The sequence below is a fragment of the Mytilus trossulus genome, chromosome 9 (genome assembly GCF_036588685.1).
Source record: "Mytilus trossulus isolate FHL-02 chromosome 9, PNRI_Mtr1.1.1.hap1, whole genome shotgun sequence".
NCBI classification, from domain to species: Eukaryota; Metazoa; Mollusca; class Bivalvia; order Mytilida; family Mytilidae; genus Mytilus; species Mytilus trossulus.
The window spans coordinates 22524550-22536922 of NC_086381.1; positions in this window are offsets into that span (position 1 = coordinate 22524550).

The following is a 12373-nucleotide window of genomic DNA, read 5'->3' on the forward strand; positions in this document are numbered from 1 at the left end:
ACGACTGCTTCTTCTTTCAGGAAATAGATTACGTTGCGGTTCCTTCCGTGCAATACATTTTATGGTACTGAGAGTTCGTAAGATAAGAAATTTTGATGCTTGAACTTACCTTGTTACTTTTTTGTCGCTTCAAAATTGCCACCATGTCAAACATAGCCGACACCCCGCATGTGGCGTTCTACACGGTGGTATAGGAATAGTGATCAAAGGTACCAGGATTATAATTTATTTTGTGTACGCCAGACGTGCGTTTCGTCTACATAAGACTCATCAGTGACGCTCAAATCAAAATATTTATAAAGCAAAACAAGTACAATGTTGAAGAGCATTGAGGATCCTAATTTCCTAAACGTTGTGTCAAATACGGCTTAGGTAATCTTTGCCTGGGATAGCATGTGATCGTTAATTAATTTCTTACGGAACAACTTGACTATTAAGGCCTTCACACATAAAGACAAAAAAATAACAAAATAATAACGGGTTTACCTGGTGAAAATGCAAAAATAAGAATTAAACTTCAGCCAAACTGTTTTTTTTTTATTAATAATTTGTGGAACATAACATAAAAGTGAGATATGTAGATATATGGTAACGCCTCCGATTCCATCCTCATAGGGCATTAATTTATTATTTCCTATTTAAACTAAATATGCCTACTCTTCAGAAGAATGCATTTAAACATCCGATTTCTTGTGAAATTATTTATTATTAACCCTAAAGATTTAATTGTACTTGACACATAAAGTTATATTGATTTCGTGCGTGTTCAAATGATGTTATTTAAAACTTTTATTTATATTTTTATTCGCTTGAACTATTGTGAAAGTATTGTTTTGTTTCTGCTTATCTTGTGTTCTTTGTTTATATACGATGCTACAACTTCATCGTGCAATTACAGCTTCAATTTACAGAACCAACTTGTTGCCTATTGTGATAACAGAGGCTTGATATCTGTAACTAGGAATCTGAACAGAAATGTATAAGTGTTGGATCTCTCAAATTACTGTCATCGAAAACAACACATTTATAAACTATACGAAAATGGACATTTTGATTTTAAACACTAACAATATATCTGAAGTCGATGAATATGATTTTGAAGGCTTACTTTCTTTAAAAATTCTGAGGATTGAAAATAATGCTATTAACATTTCTAAGCTTCCATCAAGAGTGTTTCGTCCTCTTGACACATTAATGGTTCTTGAAATAGACACGAACGAACAGTAATCGACTGTAAATGGATCGTTTGTTTATCCAGACAATGCGTTCTCTAACTTGAAAAGTTTACAAAATTTATCTTTAGACCTGTTTGATAGACCTGCGTTTGGTGATGGATTTAGGTCACTCCAAAATCTAGCCATATTAGAATTTATGAGGTGTTACTTGAAATTCGGCAAATTATCAAATGAAACTTTCAGAAACTTTTCTCCGAAATTAAGAGAGTAACTAGTATATATTACTCGTTGTCATCATTTCTTTTACACAGACAAAGAAATTCTTCAATGTTTAGCTGAATTGAACATTTTGGACCTGTTTCATTCATATATACATTTGTACCAGGCACTGACTATACTTTATCCTTATCAAAACAAAAACATCTCTGTAATAAACTTTCACCACTTAAGCGACAAAACTACAAAAGAATTAAGGAGAAATCTGAGATCTATCTGCATAGAGGCTCCAGATTTGTCAGCTACAGGCATCGTAGATGTTGAGTTTCAATCATTGTTTTCATTCCAACACCCTGAGTGCCTCAAAACATTTATCATATCTGCAAACAGATCGAATGCCTACTACAACTTTTGAAGTCTTTATGCAATCAGTCGTGTTCTTCACAAAAGCTACGAATATTAAAACCTAAGACATGTATGACGCGGAATTAGGGTCATAAACATCGAATTTAACATAAGCTTAAATCATTTAAGCATATGCTATATTATATTTTAGCATATGCTAAAATGATTTTAGCATAAGCTGAATTCATTTTGGCTTATGAATAAGCTAAATTCATTTTAGCATAAGGTGAATTCATTTTTGCATAAGCTTAAATCAATTTAGCATATGCTGAATTGTTTAGTTTATACATAAATGTTGGCGCGGAATCAAGTTCATAAATATTGAAATAAAAGTTTATTTTGGCATAATAGCTTATTTTTCAACTAATTAAAGCTCACAAACTTAAATTGATAATCACTTTCTTTTGCATTTGTATTTTAACATTCTGTTTTGAACAAAACGATGTGTTACATATACTTCACATGTTTTCTATCAAATCTGACATTATTATAAAGCCCATTAAATATAAGTCAGTCGAACTTGAAAATAAATGTGCAATCAAATATATATGCAAGTCATCAACTGGTCAACTCGCTAGATGCACATATCGTTGGCCAATTGAACGACATATCCTAGTTGAGTGGTTTTAAAACTTCTAGAAATATTAACGGAAATAAGGGATGAGTGAAGGAAAATAAATGAAATTAGAACGACTGAATTAAATAAAAGGATTTCGATATACTGTAATCATGTTTATGAAGTAGAACACAACAACCTCTATTCAACAAAATCAAAAACCGAGATTTTTGTTGCTGTGTTTTAAAATATGCAAGGTTAGTTGATTTGGAACCCCAAATTGTCTTAACTTAAGTTTATCAACACTTACTAATAGCTTTTTTATACTAACAATGGATAAGTGGTAAAATGAGTGTCTTTTTGTTAAAAGAGAGTCCAAAGATACTTAAGGATGTTTAAACTCATCAGTCAAAATCAAACTGACAATACCATTGTAATTTGTTTTTATAAACCTCACAAAACACACCTGAGAAAACTATTGACATAGCAACACAAACGCCACCAAATATAGGTGTGAAGGGGAGGTCTCATGTGTTCATCTGTAGCGATTTCATACCAAATCACTATGTGCATTGTAATTTTTTTTCTACAGATTAAAACCACGTCAGTATAAAATGATCGATGACCTCATTTTTCAATTTGCGTTATTTTAATCTGTAAAGGATCGAATAATCGTTATGTTTTCAAAAACAATCATAGTTATATCAATTTCAAAATGTAATACATAAGTGGAGAATATAATAAACCTTCATATTATAGGGACGTGTTTAGGTTTAATCAATTGAACAGATACTAAAATCCATGTAAAACTGTTCATTAATAAAAGAAAACTCTAACATTGAAATATATGCAATTGGTTTCTTATAAAAATTCGAAATATATCAGAATACCAGAATACCAAAAAAAAACAAATTGATAATCACTTTCTTTTGCATTTGTATTTTAACATTCTGTTTTGAACAAAACGATGTGTTACATATACTTCACATGTTTTCTATCAAATCTGACATTATTATAAAGCCCATTAAATATAAGTCAGTCGAACTTGAAAATAAATGTGCAATCAAATATATATGCAAGTCATCAACTGGTCAACTCGCTAGATGCACATATCGTTGGCCAATTGAACGACATATCCTAGTTGAGTGGTTTTAAAACTTCTAGAAATATTAACGGAAATAAGGGATGAGTGAAGGAAAATAAATGAAAACAGATTGACTGAATTAAATAAAAGGATTTCGATATACTGTAATCATGTTTATGAAGTAGAACACAACAACCTCTATTCAACAAAATCAAAAATCGAGATTTTTGTTGCTGTGTTTTAAAATATGCACGGTTAGTTGATTTGGAACCCCAAATTGTCTTAACCTAAGTTTATCAACACTTACTAATAGCTTTTTTATACTAACAATGGATAAGTGGTGAAATGAGTGTCTTTTTGTTAAAAGAGAGTCCAAAGATACTTAAGGATGTTTAAACTCATCAGTCAAAATCAAACTGACAATACCATTGTAATTTGTTTTTATAAACCTCACAAAACACACCTGAGAAAACTATTGACATAGCAACACAAACGCCACCAAATATAGGTGTGAAGGGGAGGTCTCATGTGTTCATCTGTAGCGATTTCATACCAAATCACTATGTGCATTGTAATTTTTTTTCTACAGATTAAAACCACGTCAGTATAAAATGATCGATGACCTCATTTTTCAATTTGCGTTATTTTAATCTGTAAAGGATCGAATAATCGTTATGTTTTCAAAAACAATCATAGTTATATCAATTTCAAAATGTACTACATAAGTGGAGAATATAATAAACATCCATATTATAGGGACGTGTTTAGGTTTAATCAATTGAACAGATACTAAAATCAATGTAAAACTGTTCATTAATAAAAGAAAACTCTAACATTGAAATATATGCAATTGGTTTCTTATAAAAATTCGAAATATATCAGAATACCAGAATACCGAAAAAAAACTGACAACGTCATGGCTAAAAAATAAAACGACAAACAATCAAACAATAGTACACAAAACACAACATATAAAACTAAAGATTAAGCAACGCTAACCCTCTTCCAACACTGCTTTTGATCTGAGGTGCTCCGGAAGGGTCATCAAATCTTGTTCCACATGTAAGCCCGTCGTGTATAATAGTTGCCTCAGGAGTTCTTTATAAAGATCTAAGTATTTTAATACTTGTTCAACAATGCCATGATATACGTTTTGAATCAAAAACAATCAATAATCCTAAACCATATTCCTACCTAATCAAGAGACAATGTGGGTAAGTTGTAATAAAACTATCAGGGATATATTAGCAATTAGGAGATAACTGTATTGTATTTTAAGCTCCGACTGCATCAAGTGAGGATTTAATGGTCGCAAATTAAGTTTAATGGCGACGCGTTAGCTTAGACAGTAAACGGGTATTTGCGACCATCAAATCCCCAATTGATGCCGTCGGAGCTTAAAATACAAAATTGTTACCTCCATTCTAATGAGACTGACAGAAAATAAAGTTAAAACATGTAATTAAAATATGGCATATGACGTCTGCACTTGCGCGTACGTCCCATATCATCAATTATCTTGTCAATTGATGCCATTTAAAAAAGTGACGTTATCCAATCAAAATGAACGTAATAAACGTTGTTGCATTAGAATGTGAAATTTCCTAAATAATATAAAATTGCCAAAATATAGGAATGACAACGTTAGTACTTTGGCAAAGGTGCATAAACGGGTGGTGGGATTTTTAAAACCAATTTGTTTCATCCGAAGAACAAATCAATGAAAATTATTTTTTTATAAAATTTATAGACGAGTTGGATATAATGGGAACACTAAAAAAGATATTTTGAAACAGGGATGAAATTGTACTTAAATTTCCTTCCTGTCCGAATCCCCTTCCCTTCCCATCAAAAGCTAAAAACTTCGAGAGTCTGGATGATTTTAAAATAAAATAAATGTTAGAGCGTTATAACACCTCTTGTGTGCTATCGTGTACATCCTGTTTATGGGGCATTGATCGTAGCTTCTCCACACCAAAAAAAGACATAAACAAAATATCTGACTCTATATAGTAAGGAAAAGATTCCAAAAGAAAATCTGTTACGAAATTCAACACAAAAAACCATAAACATAAGGCGATTGTACTAAGTTATATTGCTTAATATTTCATCATTTGGGCTTTTGGTATATATACAAAATGAAAGTTAATTCATAAACAGACGTCGATGTATTACTGTTAAATTGGCATCATTAATCTATATATACATTTTTATCATATGTTCAAGATTAAAGAAATGTACATTAAAAAAAAATAACAATCTTTGAAAATGTGGGTACTATCAATTTACAATTATTAAATCAAGTGATCGGGACAAGAACCATATTTACAATATACATTTGAGAGAGAGAGAGCCACATACACAAACCACTTTACAATAAAAATAAATAAGTATGATTTCAATTTGTGTGGTAGTTTTTCTGCATTTCAGTGTAACATCATTCCAGAATCATATACGCGGCGAGTATGTATCTCCTGATAAAAAAGCATGTATTTCCCATCATAATTTCCTTGATTTAAGGCTCTTTTAATGATAAAGCCAAACTAAAAACTTCTAAAGTTTTACGGAAGTTTTTATGAACTGGTTGACTATTATGGAACTAGACGTGTATATCAATACAGATATAGGTATGTCCCATTTATTGTGGGAAAATTTCCGTCCGATTTTAAGCTGAGAACTAAAAAAAATAATAGCGCATTAAAGCATAGACGATATCAAACGGAGTCATCTACACACCTAAAATTTAAAAAAAGAATGGTTTTAGAGTTAGAACCTGTTCTTCTAGCGGGTCAAAAAATATTAAGATTTACCAATTATATTCTTATCATTTACTATCATATACAATAGAACATGGCTAATGCAGCGACATCGATTAATGATTTGTATTACTTCACCCTCAATAGTACACAACAATCTGTTACCGTGGTGTGGTATCATAGGTTACATCACCCTCAATAGTACACAACAATCTGTTACCGTGGGTGTGGTATCATAGGTTACCTCACCCTCAATAGTACACAACAATCTGTTACCGTGGTGTGGTATCATAGGTTACCTCACCCTCAATAGTACACAACAATCTGTTACCGTGGTGTGGTATCATAGGTTACCTCACCCTCAATAATACACAACAATCTGTTACCGTGGTGTGGTATCATCGGTTACCTCACCCTCAATAGAACACAACAATTTGTTACCGTGGTGTGGTATCATAGGTAACCTCACCCTCAATAGTACACAACAATCTGTAACCGTGGTGTGGTATCATAGGTTATCTTACCCTCAATAGTACACAACAATCTGTTACCGTGGTGTGGTATCATAGGTTACCTCACCCTCAATAGTACACAACAATCTGTTACCGTGGTGTGGTATAATAGGTTACCTCACCCTCAATAGTACACAACAATCTGTTACCGTGGTGTGGTATCGTAGGTTACCTCACCCTTAATAGTACACAAAAATCTGTTACCGTGGGGTGGTATCGACTTTATTGCAACAACATTATATTCTCTTTCATTTACTATCATATACAATAGAACATGGCTGATGCAGCGACATCGATTAATGATATATATTACCTCACCCTCAATAGTACACAACAATATGTAACCGTGGTGTGGTATCATAGGATATCTTACCCTCAATAGTACACAACAATCTGTTACCGTGGTGTGGTATCATAGGTTACCTCACCCTTAATAGTACACAACAATTTGTTACCGTTGGGTGGTATCGACTTTATTGCAACAACATTATAAAGCCTTGTTGTTTGTTCTAGAAATTAAAAAAATATATATTGATAAATATAATTCGTTCCTAATTAGTCGAATTAAGGAAACACCTCATTAAAACTACAGTAAATACAATATTTATTTAATAGTTTGATGTAATCTCCAATAAAAATCATCTTTAAAGAATATTCATTAAGTTTATCAACTTCTTTTTATTCTTTCTCGTCATATCATATTTTTTTTATAACCTTCACTGTGTAGAACGCCTCATGTGGGGTGTCGGCTGAATTTAACACGGGGTGGAGGTTTTGAAGCGAAGAAAAACTATTTAGGAAAGTTCAAGTATCAATTTTTTTTTTGAGAATTGTTAGTACCAAATAATGTATTGCGAGGAAAGAACCGAACCATAATCATATTCCAGCAAGCAGTATCCAACGTTTACAGTTCTCTGATTTCTCAAATACCTCTCCCTAGTTTCCGTGTTACAGATTTTGGGACTTCATATTCAAGTTTATTCAGGATAAAACACTTTTTTGGAGATTGTTTCCCTTTATTATTACTATAGAAATACATTCCAATCAAAGAATTTTACCAATGCCAGCTTCTGACTTCAACATTATTGGTTTCAAAACTGTTTGTTCATCAGAATATAATATGTCGTTCGGAGTGTCAGTTTTGCGTCGCAAGGGTAGAGGCATTTATTAAAATAAATAATAAATGCGTATAAGTCGACCTTTATCTGATAATTAAAGCGCGCTTACTTTGACAAATTACAACTTATGGTATTTCATTTTGGTCGATTTTTTTTAGTTTGATAAGTTTTGTGCTTTTTGGATTGTAGAAATAGTGAAGAAAAAAAATCGGAATATTTTGTTTTATACCTGAACATAACTTGTTTTATTTGAAAAGTCACGAAAATGGCTCAATGCATTCTAAAATGGATCAAAATCACTCCAAATCAAAAAGGAACTCCGTATACGATTTGCCGCAAGTCACAAACAGTTAAAATCCATCAACTTTCTTCAACACTTTCCTCTTCAAACAAATTACTACAACTCTAAGTAGACCGAAGACGATGACGCGTCTATTTTAAACGATTTCAAAACATTATTTTCAATAAGACTTTTTCGGGAGACAGTCAGATTAAGGTCAAAAAGGATTACAACGGAAATGTGGTATTGGGAAACAACAAAGAGGTTTTGGAAAACTGGTTTACTTTTTCACGTTTCCACTGTAAACTCTTCTTATTTGTAAAATATTGAAATGACCAAATACATTGGTCACATTGCAGAAAACTTGTTTGAGCAGGGAATGGCGGATCCTTAATAAGGTAAGTTTTAATTTGGCAGTTACAAGCCAAAAGGTACTATCATATTTCATCGCCATGGATCTTGATTATTCAAAATGAAATTCTCGAGGAAAAGAAGAAGAGCAATAGTGTCTAATGAAAATATTTCTACTTTTGACATTTGCAATGAATGATTGACAGAACATCATCAGCAAGTTTTTCTAGATTCTGAATTGCTGTTTTGAAATCGTTAAAATAAAAGTGTTTTTGTCTTTATGTCTTCTTGAAGCAGTAGTGTGATTTGTTTATATAGATGCAAGTGAATATATGTTTCGAGAGAGTAATCGTATTTGTTTGGGATTGAGTGTTTTTGTGGCGTGCATGAGTGCTCTGTTGTGGTAACTGGTGAAGAAATTTGATGGGTGTTGACTGTTAATGGCTTGGGTCAAATCTTATACGGATGTCTTCTTTGTGATTTTGCTCCATGTTTGGGTGCATTGAGCCATAGTCGTGATTTTGCCTGATCATGATAGTGATTGAAAGGGAAACCAAATCATGTTCAGGTATACAACAAAATATGTTAAGTCTTTTTTCATTATTTCTGAAATTAAAATGCACATAACTTATAAGAATTAAAAAACGGAAAAATGGAAAAAGCAAAAGTTTGTAATTTGTCATCATAACAATTAAAGAAGGTTCGTTTGAATTACAAAGTATCAGATAAAAGCCGATATATGCAAATATATTCTTTTTTTATATATGCCTCTACCCCTTGAGACACGAAATTTGACACCCGAGCGACACAATATATTTTGATGAAAACAATTGTTCTAAAAACAACTAGGAAGCTGGTATGTGGTTCAGTTTCTTGATAGGAATTCATTTCTATATAAATCATACGGGAAAAAATCGTAAAAGGTATTTTTTATTGTAATAGTATTTGAAGCCTCAAAATCTGCAACACTGAAAACAAGGGTGAGGTGTTTGAGAAACAAGAGTACTGAACACGTTTGTTTCTGCTTGCTGGAAGTAAATTGTGGTTCGGTTCCTTCCGTGCAATTCATTTTTTGGTAAAGACAATTGTGAAAAAAATTAATTTTGACACTTGAACTTGTCTTGATAGTTTTTTTTACGCTTCAAAACCGTCCCCGTGTCAAATATAACCGACACCCCGCAAGTGGCTTTCTACACAGTCTCATTTGAAAGAAGAATTTACACAAGAAACCTTCGCTAGAACAACTATAAAAGAAGAAACTATCCGTGTAAAGTATTTGGCATAGTCTAATCATGTAAAAAACGTTATGTTTACTTTGGTCATATAATGGTAATATTAAGTCGCTTCAGAGGGGGGAGTTTATATTAAACTTATTATCTGGCATTAAATTCATTATCTACATATCAATTCTAATTTTTCACTTTTTGTCAAGCGAAATATACAAATGGACACAAAACACATGACCAGTCTTGATGTATCAATCAATAGTTAGCCAATACTGCGTTAATTTATATATCTTTAAATTGTCATCATTTATCTGCAAGTACTATGCTTACTTTTTGTTTATGAATGATAAGGTTACTGATCGAGTTTGCACTTATAATTGCTCCTCTAAAAAGCTCGCTCATTGAAATTGAAATTTTCAGAACCTTTTCACCGTTATTTATGTAGATATTGAGTTGCAAAAATGTTCACACGAGTTTTATTTTAAAAAAAAAAGCATTAGCTCAGCATATGATCTATGGATCACGGAATTACGATGTGCCTTCGTGTCTTCCCACAATTTAAATTTGATTTTAGTATTAATTTCATTTTTTTTGCAGATAAGATTGCTGTTAATCTATAATGATTTTTACAAGCTGGTTGAAAAAGACCGAGATCAATATAAAAACAATCAATCTTTCAGCTGTAATATTGTTTTGTCATATGACTGAGATTAGATCGGTAATATATAGTTGTTCTCATCTCAATTAAAATATCTGATTTAAAATTACAACGAGTACAAATGTGACAATTGCAATTCTGATGTAGCGACTTAATATTGCGGCATAAGTATTGTATACATTATGTCAATATCTATGTAAGAGGAATTCTGACTACTTTAAAACATATAGTTTTACAAGTACCAATTAAATTATTTATAAAATCACTAGTTATAATAACAAAATTATTATTATTATGTGGAATGACCATCCCTATGAGATAATGGAAAGGATAGATGTTGCCTAATGATCTGGTAAGTTTTTAACTTAGTTTTTTCATGTCCTAGTGAATGTTTTAAGTTAGATAAATAAATCTAATTTGTTTGACTTTTATGAGAGCCGCAAAAATAAAAAGTTATTTAAAGGCAATTTTTTTTATATAAACTTACATGAGCTTGCATTGCAATTGATTAACAACAAATCAACACATGTTTACAACTTAAATCATCCGTCAATTTTATGTAGATCGTGTGAATGGATACCGGGAAATTTGTTTTCGTTTCGTCTTTTTTCTGTTTTTCATGGTATTAAATTTGTAAGAATCGTGGTTTTCGTGTCTTTTACTACACCTTTGAAACTCTCTGAAATTTAGTGTTGAGACGTACTCAACGACCAAAAACATAATATGCTATAAAAAAAACACGATACGAAACCATTCTTTTTATGGAATAAAACAAGCAGATATATATCGTCGTGTCATATGTTTTCGTATGTCATATGTTTTCGTATCAACCACATTTCGTCGGTTTCGGCTGCATACGCGTACATTGTGGCGTGTTTTTCGGTTTCTATATTTAGAACAACAACACCACTACAACTTGACATATTTAAAACATATTCAACGTCGCTTTTTTAAAGACGTTAGAACAAATTAAATAAAACTGACCTATTTAGCCATTTTTATTTAATGTCAAAAATATGCATCACTAGAATAGCTATAGAAAAAAATTCTGAAGGGTTAAAATAAAGTCCAGATATGTTTTTTGCAAGTCAGATACCGGATCTTCAAGACATATGACTGTCATGTGTTTTTTGGGCCGTTTTAATTACAAACCAGCGAGTTAAAATTAGTAGGGTTCTTATATAAAATGGTTGTTCAAAATCTAATTATTCAATATTTCATTTATAATATTTTTGTATACATCCTTGATTCATGAAGATGAAACAGTCTTGACTTTTTATATTTAATCCTAAATTTTGAAAACTGCATTTTATTTTTGAAAAAATAATGTATTTTGTACAAACCAGGTGCCAATCTGAAATTAATCAAAATCTTAAAATTTCAGCACACAATATACCAACCTAAAACTATTTACTAGTAATTTTTAGTACTGAAAAGTATTTATTTACTTTTTTTATGATTCAAGCGATCATTAGAACCATGACTTTAGAAAATATTAATTTCCGGATTTTGTAGTCATTTCCTGTCCGTGTACTGATCCAATTTTTATTTCATACGAAAACATATGACGCCGTTTTTTTGACATACAAAAATCGCAAAGTATTCGGAAACAGTAAAAAATCGTAGTAAGCATTGAACAAAAATCTAGATACCTTAAATCAATCTACAGGACATGCTTTTTAAATTTGAGTAAACACCGGAATAAAAACTCAACAGTGAAAACTGTAAGCAGTGAAAATTGTTATTAGTACGAAAACACATTACACGATGATACCAGAGCTTGCTATAAAAGTAGAGAATTGTTCCTGAAATATATCAACAGATTGATTAATGACTGTGTAACGACCATCGACATATATTAAATGCGTAATTAAGACGATAGCATAATGATGTAAAAGGAATATAAAAATAAGTATATGTGGTATGAGGTATGCATGGCAATTATGCCACTAATTGTTGTTGTACAACACCAACAATCTGAATCGAGTTTATCATACGAGACTTGCTCAGTAGTTCCGCAAAATGATATATTATGT